This window comes from Drosophila bipectinata, unplaced genomic scaffold (assembly GCF_030179905.1).
Source record: "Drosophila bipectinata strain 14024-0381.07 unplaced genomic scaffold, DbipHiC1v2 scaffold_51, whole genome shotgun sequence".
Taxonomy (NCBI): domain Eukaryota; kingdom Metazoa; phylum Arthropoda; class Insecta; order Diptera; family Drosophilidae; genus Drosophila; species Drosophila bipectinata.
Window position 1 is genome coordinate 42,501 of NW_027222976.1, and position 10,000 is coordinate 52,500.

General features: G+C 30.3%; 2 non-coding genes across 2 annotated transcripts; both read right to left on the reverse strand.

Annotated features, from left to right (window-relative positions):
• Positions 1-4,769: 4,769 nt before the first annotated feature.
• LOC138927676 (large subunit ribosomal RNA) lies at positions 4,770-8,719 on the reverse strand. Its single transcript, XR_011444121.1, has one exon. It is a non-coding gene; the product is annotated as a large subunit ribosomal RNA (ribosomal RNA).
• A 317-nt stretch (positions 8,720-9,036) lies between these two features.
• LOC138927679 (5.8S ribosomal RNA) lies at positions 9,037-9,215 on the reverse strand. Its single transcript, XR_011444123.1, has one exon. It is a non-coding gene; the product is annotated as a 5.8S ribosomal RNA (ribosomal RNA).
• Between the last annotated feature and the right edge of the window lie 785 nt (positions 9,216-10,000).

Here is a 10,000-nt window from a genome sequence, read left to right on the forward strand (position 1 = left end):
CTCGTTTGTGTTAGGGTATTTATATGAGCGGGCGGTCTTTTTATTTATATAAGCCTTCTTTAATATTTTTTTTAATAAAATACAATATTATGCATATATTTAATTCTAAAATATCTTTATATTTTCACATACAACAATTTGTATATATTCACATATATATATTTGCTTAATTTTATAATAAAATTATCGCATATGTATTTTGATAATAAATTTAAAATTTATTTTCTTTGTATATAAAAGTCTAGTTTTATATGATATAAAACTAAGCACTTTTTAATTTTCATATATTTATATATTTTCATATATATAGTTTATTCATATTTATTTATACAATAATAATAATAATAATATTACTACTATTATCATATACGTATATGAAATTAAATTTAATTCCATATACTTACTAGGATATAATAAAAAGAAATTTTTATTTGCCTAGAACCAGAAATTAACGATAATAATTGGAAACTTGTCAAATTATAATTTATAATAAGACGTAGACGCTTCAACGATATTATCTAAGTATACAATATAGTGTATATATAATATATAATATAGTATGTTATATTATATAGATAGGCTTACACCACCTACCATATATACCTTTTTGACCACACTTTCGTCAAGCTGGGTATTTATTTGCCTTCTTTCCCTCACCTAAAAATACTCATCGGTATTTTAGTATATTCATATAATATAAATAATATACTATATTGGTAGGACGACACCACCTACCCTATATACCTTTTTGAACACACTTTCGTCAAGCTGGGTATTTATTTGCCTTTTTACCCTCACCTAAATATACTCATCGGTATATTTCAGTATATTTTAGTATATCCATATGAATATGTATATCCATATCCATATCCATATGAAAATAATTTAATATTTCCATATTTATTATAATATAATAAATATTATTATATTATATATTATATGGTAGGCTATCCCCATCACCTACCATATATTTCATATACATATAAATATTTTCATATCCATATATATTTTTTTATATTCATATATTTTCATATATGTTATATGCATATGTATTCATAACCATATGCTCATATATTAATACTGGCGGTCTTCTGTTTAATATAATATTATTTTAATATTATATTGGTAGGCTGAACACCACCTACCCTATATACCTTTTTGAACACGGTTTCGTCAATCCGGTCATTTATTGTATGGGAAGTATGACTTTCCCACACATATTTGGATATCCATACGATTGCATATCCATATGAAAATATTTTTAATATTTTTAATATATTTTTAATATTTCCATATTTAATATAATATAATTAAATTATTATATTATATATTATATGGTAGGCTATCACCATCACCTACCATATATTTCATATACATATAAATATTTTCATATCCATATATATTTTTTTATATTCATATATTTTCATATATGTTATATGCATATGTATTCATAACCATATGCTTATATATTAATACTGGCGGTCTTCTGTTTAATATAATATTATTTTAATATTATATTGGTAGGCCGAACACCACCTACCCTATATACCTTTTTGAACACGGTTTCGTCAATCCGGTCATTTATTGTATGGGAAGTATGACTTTCCCACACATATTTGGATATCCATACGATTGCATATCCATATGAAAATATTTTTAATATTTTTAATATATTTTTAATATTTCCATATTTAATATAATATAATTAAATTATTATATTATATATTATATGGTAGGCTATCACCATCACCTACCATATATTTCATATACATATAAATATTTTCATATCCATATATATTTTTTTATATTCATATATTTTCATATATGTTATATGCATATGTATTCATAACCATATGCTTATATATTAATACTGGCGGTCTTCTGTTTAATATAATATTATTTTAATATTATATTGGTAGGCTGAACACCACCTACCCTATATACCTTTTTGAACACGGTTTCGTCAATCCGGTCATTTATTGTATGGGAAGTATGACTTTCCCACACATATTTGGATATCCATACGATTGCATATCCATATGAAAATATTTTTAATATTTTTAATATATTTTTAATATTTCCATATTTAATATAATATAATTAAATTATTATATTATATATTATATGGTAGGCTATCCTCATCACCTACCATATATTTCATATACATATAAATATTTTCATATCCATATATATTTTTTTATATTCATATATTTTCATATATGTTATATGCATATGTATTCATAACCATATGCTCATATATTAATACTGGCGGTCTTCTGTTTAATATAATATTATTTTAATATTATATTGGTAGGCTGAACACCACCTACCCTATATACCTTTTTGAACACGGTTTCGTCAATCCGGTCATTTATTGTATGGGAAGTATGACTTTCCCACACATATTTGGATATCCATACGATTGCATATCCATATGAAAATATTTTTAATATTTTTAATATATTTTTAATATTTCCATATTTAATATAATATAATTAAATTATTATATTATATATTATATGGTAGGCTATCACCATCACCTACCATATATTTCATATACATATAAATATTTTCATATCCATATATATTTTTTTATATTCATATATTTTCATATATGTTATATGCATATGTATTCATAACCATATGCTTATATATTAATACTGGCGGTCTTCTGTTTAATATAATATTATTTTAATATTATATTGGCAGGCTGAACACCACCTACCCTATATACCTTTTTGAACACGGTTTCGTCAATCCGGTCATTTATTGTATGGGAAGTATGACTTTCCCACACATATTTGGATATCCATACGATTGCATATCCATATGAAAATATTTTTAATATTTTTAATATATTTTTAATATTTCCATATTTAATATAATATAATTAAATTATTATATTATATATTATATGGTAGGCTATCACCATCACCTACCATATATTTCATATACATATAAATATTTTCATATCCATATATATTTTTTTATATTCATATATTTTCATATATGTTATATGCATATGTATTCATAACCATATGCTCATATATTAATACTGGCGGTCTTCTGTTTAATATAATATTATTTTAATATTATATTGGTAGGCCGAACACCACCTACCCTATATACCTTTTTGAACACGGTTTCGTCAATCCGGTCATTTATTGTATGGGAAGTATGACTTTCCCACACATATTTGGATATCCATACGATTGCATATCCATATGAAAATATTTTTAATATTTTTAATATATTTTTAATATTTCCATATTTAATATAATATAATTAAATTATTATATTATATATTATATGGTAGGCTATCACCATCACCTACCATATATTTCATATACATATAAATATTTTCATATCCATATATATTTTTTTATATTCATATATTTTCATATATGTTATATGCATATGTATTCATAACCATATGCTCATATATTAATACTGGCGGTCTTCTGTTTAATATAATATTATTTTAATATTATATTGGCAGGCTGAACACCACCTACCCTATATACCTTTTTGAACACGGTTTCGTCAATCCGGTCATTTATTGTATGGGAAGTATGACTTTCCCACACATATTTGGATATCCATACGATTGCATATCCATATGAAAATATTTTTAATATTTTTAATATATTTTTAATATTTCCATATTTAATATAATATAATTAAATTATTATATTATATATTATATGGTAGGCTAACATCATCACCTACCATATATTCCATATACATATAAATATTTTCATATTCATATATATTTTTTTTTATATATTCATATATTTTCATATATGTTATATGCATATGTATTCATAACCATATGCTTATATATTAATACTGGCGATCTTCTGTTTAATATAATATTATTTTAATATTATATTGGTAGGCCGAACACCACCTACCCTATATACCTTTTTGAACACGGTTTCGTCAATCCGGTCATTTATCGTATAGGAAGTACGACTTTCCCACACATATTTGGATATCCATACGATTGCATATCCATATGAAAATATTTTTAATATTTTTAATATTCGTGAGTTTTTAAATAGGGACAGAAGGAATCTCTTGAATTGAATCATGCGCGTCACTAATAAGATGACGAGGCATTTGGCTACCTATGCGAAAGTAATTCAACTCCCGCCGTCTTAAGGTTTAAGACTTATAACAATATATGTTTAATATTTTTAATATCCGTGAGGTTTTAAATAGGGACAGAAGGAATCTCTTGAATTGAATCATGCGCGTCACTAATAAGATGACGAGGCATTTGGCTACCTATGCGAAAGTAATTCAACTCCCGCCGTCTTAAGGTTTAAGACTTATAACAATATAAATGAAAAATATTATTTTCATTTTTCACGTCACTAATAAGATGACGAGGCATTTGGCTACCTAAACGAAAGTAATTCATCTTCCGCCGTTATAAGGTTTAAGACTTATAACAATATAAATGAAAAATATTATTTTCATTTTTCACGTCACTAATAAGATGACGAGGCATTTGGCTACCTAAACGAAAGTAATTCATCTTCCGCCGTTATAAGGTTTAAGACTTATAACAATATAAATGAAAAATATTATTTTCATTTTTCACGTCACTAATAAGATGACGAAACAGTTAGTAGGCCACAATTAGTAGGGAAACGTGGACAACCCGTGATAAATCCTTATATGCTTTCTTAGATATAGCATATAAAGATTTTTTATACTAAATATACATATTTACACATGCATATTTACATTTTTTTTATATTTCGAATCATCAAGCAAAGGATAAGCTTCAGTGGATCGCAGTATGGCAGCTGCTCAACCACTTACAACACCTTGCCCGTTACAAAAGTCGTTTACAATTGATTCTAGGCTTTGTCATTGTATTAAATAATGTTTTCATATGTAACTAGCATGGCATCAGGTGATCAAAGATCCTCCCAATTTACTATGTTACAAATTACATTGGCATCACATCCATTGTCGTTTAAAATATAAATAATAAACTTTAAATGGTTTAGAAGCCATACAATGCAAATTGCCCCTTATTTATCATTGCAGTCCAGCACGGATACGACCTTAGAGGCGTTCAGGCATAATCCAACGGACGTAGCGTCATACCACTGTTCGCTCGAACAAGTATTGTGCCATTGGTCCGTACCTGCGGTTCCTCTCGTACTACGCAGGAATGCTGTCGCAACAACGTTTTGTCATTAGTAGGGTAAAACTAACCTGTCTCACGACGGTCTAAACCCAGCTCACGTTCCCTTGCATGGGTGAACAATCCAACGCTTGGTGAATTTTGCTTCACAATGATAGGAAGAGCCGACATCGAAGGATCAAAAAGCGACGTCGCTATGAACGCTTGGCCGCCACAAGCCAGTTATCCCTATGGTAACTTTTCTGACACCTCTTGTTAAAAACTCTTTAAACCAAAAGGATCGATAGGCCGAGCTTTTGCTGTCCCTGTGTGTACTGAACACCGAGATCAAGTCAGCATTTGCCCTTTTGCTCTATGTGTGGTTTCTGTCCGCACTGAGCTGGCCTTGGGACACCTCCGTTATTATTTGAGAGATGTACCGCCCCAGTCAAACTCCCTACCTGGCAATGTCCTTGAATTGGATCATACCTGAGTAATTGGAGTTATACCAAATTTTCAAATCGATAATACATGAATGCATCTCTCATTAAAGAATTTGTTTGCGATTATATAACAAACTCGTGATACTTTGATCAAGAAGCTTGCATCAAAACCCAATACCATAAGATATAATAAATATATCCGTATAATGGCTAGGAAATGATACACGTTCCATTTAATCAAGTAAGTAAGGAAACAATAAGAGTAGTGGTATTTCATTGTCGATACCAAACCGAAGTCTAATATCTCCCACTTATTCTACACCTCTTATGTCTCCTTACACTGCCAGATTAGAGTCAAGCTCAAAAGGGTCTTCTTTCCCCGCTAATTATTCCAAGCCCGTTCCCTTGGCTGTGGTTTCGCTAGATAGTAGATAGGGACAGAAGGAATCTCGTTAATCCATTCATGCGCGTCACTAATTAGATGACGAGGCATTTGGCTACCTTAAGAGAGTCATAGTTACTCCCGCCGTTGACCCGCGCTTACTTGAATTTCTTCACTTTGACATTCAGAGCACTGGGCAGAAATCACATTGTGTCAACACCCGCTAGGGCCATCACAATGCTTTGTTTTAATTAGACAGTCGGATTCCCCAAGTCCGTGCCAGTTCTGAATTGATTGTTAATTGATAATCGTTATAATTAATAAGAACTAATTGGTTTGACCCAACTAGTATTCTTAAAAATTTTAGCAAGAAAGTTCCACAATTGGATACGTAACTAAACTATCCGGGGAACAAGTTACAACCATAAATGATTATAACTCTATTTACCCAGAACGAGCACATAAACCATATTATTGTTTCCCAATCAAGCCCGACTATCTCAATCTTCAGAGCCAATCCTTATCCCGAAGTTACGGATCTAATTTGCCGACTTCCCTTACCTACATTATTCTATCGACTAGAGACTCTTCACCTTGGAGACCAGCTGCGGATATTGGTACGGCCTGTTGAGAAGTTTGCGTATCCCCACCATAAATTTTCAAGGTCCGAGGAGAAAATATCGACACAACAGTATATGTCATGCTCTTCTAGCCCATCTACCATATCTCTCTGCGAAAGACTTCCATGGTAGTACGACTATAAAACAGAAAAGAAAACTCTTCCGATATCTCTCGACGGCTTCTTTATGGTCGTTCCTGTTGCCAGGATGAGCACGAGGCCCATATTTAATAACAAACGGATACTCAACAGGTTACGGAATTGGAACCGTATTCCCTTTCGTTCAAAATTATTCAAGTATATAATTTTCACAATAATTGTAATATTTATTTTTACTTGAAAATTTTCGGCTTTCGCCTTGAACTTAGGACCGACTAACTCGTGATCAACCACTGTTCACACGAAACCCTTCTCCACTTCAGTCCTCCAAGGTCTCATTCGATTATTTGCTACTACCACCAAGATCTGTACCAATAGCAGCTCCATGCAGGCTTACGCCAAACACTTCTACGCATACCATTGTACCTTCCTACTCACTAAAGTTTCAAAATTTATATTACAAGTAATATAAATCATCTACTTTAGCGGTAATGTATAGGTATACAACTTAAGCGCCATCCATTTTAAGGGCTAGTTGCTTCGGCAGGTGAGTTGTTACACACTCCTTAGCGGATTTCGACTTCCATGATCACCGTCCTGCTGTTTTAAGCAACCAACGCCTTTCATGGTTTCTGCATGAGTTGTTAATTTGGGCACCGTAACATTACGTTTGGTTCATCCCACAGCGCCAGTTCTGCTTACCAAAAGTGGCCCACTGGGCACATTATATCATAACCTTAAACTTCATATCAAGAAAGTTAAGGTTCTTACCCATTTAAAGTTTGAGAATAGGTTAAGATCGTTTCGACCCTAAGGCCTCTAATCATTCGCTTTACCAGATAAGATTATTTTATATAACATTAAAATGCACCAGCTATCCTGAGGGAAACTTCGGAAGGAACCAGCTACTAGATGGTTCGATTGGTCTTTCGCCCCTATACTCAATTCTGACAATCGATTTGCACGTCAGAACTGTTTCGGTCTTCCATCAGGGTTTCCCCTGACTTCAACCTGATCAAGTATAGTTCACCATCTTTCGGGTCACAGCATATCTGCTCAAGGTACGTTCCAGTTAGAGGCATAAATAATATAAATATTATTATACATAACTATATAGAACGCCCCGGGATTGTGTTAATTAACTATAAAATAGTTAAAAAACTAATCCCATTAATAGTCAAGTTAATTACGCTATTAGGTTTATATCCCAATAACTTGCACATATGTTAGACTCCTTGGTCCGTGTTTCAAGACGGGTCCCGAAGGTATCCTGAATCTTTCGCATTGTTAATCATACAAGTGCATATAATAAACACAAAAATCAATGATAATTATGCCATTATATAATTCCGAAAAATTAACGCACTGTATTCTTATTAATCTATCAACACTTTATCAAATTAATGACATTTATCCTATGTTAAAATGCAAGCATAATAATTTGAATAAACTATAAGTCATATTTTATGATAAATTATATATGTTAATAGATTACAATGTCCTTATATGGAAAAAATGCACACTATTTCTATAATATTATTTAAATATTATAACTTTAATGATGAATTTTCCATAATGGATATTCAGGTTCATCGGGCTTAACCTCTAAGCAGTTTCACGTACTATTTAACTCTCTATTCAGAGTTCTTTTCAACTTTCCCTCACGGTACTTGTTTACTATCGGTCTCATGGTTATATTTAGTTTTAGATGGAGTTTACCACCCACTTAGTGCTGCACTATCAAGCAACACGACTCTTTGGAAACATCATCTAGTAATCATTAACGTTATACGGGCCTGGCACCCTCTATGGGTAAATGGCCTCATTTAAGAAGGACTTAAATCGTTAATTTCTCATACTAGAATATTGACGCTCCATACACTGCATCTCACATTTGCCATATAGACAAAGTGACTTAGTGCTGAACTGATTTCTTTTCGCTCGCCGCTACTAAGAAAATCCTTGTTAGTTTCTTTTCCTCCCCTAATTAATATGCTTAAATTCAGGGGGTAGTCCCATATGAGTTGAGGTTGTATAAAGCAATGTATATATATATAAACAATATATCTCTATGAAGAACAATATATTTGATATATTTTCAATTTTCGCATCTTTAAATAAGAGACAATTCTAGTTAAAAAAAATTTAATTTTTTTATGCTAGACATTTCTCAGTATTATTTGAATTGAAAAAAGAAAGAATTGTATATCTTTAGTTTTTTCTTTATAAATATTTGAGATAATTGCTTTTATATTTAATATTATGAATATATAAATATATCCAATAATATACCATATGCATATCATTATAAAAATATATAATAATAAGCAACTTTATTAGCATAGTCTTACAACCCTCAACCATATGTAGTCCAAGCAGCACTATAAAATTAATTAAAGTACATAACAGCATGGACTGCGATATGCGTTCAAAATGTCGATGTTCATGTGTCCTGCAGTTCACACGATGACGCACAGTTTGCTGCGTTCTTCATCGACCCATGAGCCGAGTGATCCACCGCTTAGAGTTTTATAAAATATATAAATATACAATTCGTCAATTATGTTTTATTGAAAGAAATTAAAAATAGACGATTTAACTGGCATATGTCAGTTCCTTCAATAGCGGTATTGTTATACCTAAAAAAATTGTTGGGGTATGGCGTAGTTGTATATAATCAATATAAATATATTTTATGTTTGTTTAGTATTATATAAAGCATTAACCTGTATATCAGGTACAACAATGTATATTTTAGGTGTTGCATTTATCAATGTATGCGCATAATTTAATATGAACAATACATCACGCAACGCATGTATATTAATTAAATATACACGCAATTTATATTCAATACATTCGTCTATATTTAAACATATAAAATATGTTTAATTTTTTGATATACCTAAAATAATTGTTGCGAAATGTCTTAGTTTATATAATCAATATAAATATAATTTATATTGTTTAATATTATATAAAGCATTAACCTGTATATCAGGTACAACAATGTATATTTTAGGTGTTGCATTTATCAATGTATGCGCATAATTTAATATGAACAATACATCACGCAACGCATGTATATTAATTAAATATACACGCAATTTATATTGAAGACAACAAATGGTCTATATATTCAATATAATATATATGTCTTTTATTTTTGGGTAATTTTTATTTATATATTTATATATAATAAATATTTTAATAACGGATAAGATTCATTCAATAATGATCCTTCCGCAGGTTCACCTACGGAAACCTTGTTACGACTTTTACTTCCTCTAAATAATCAAGTTCGGTCAACTTCT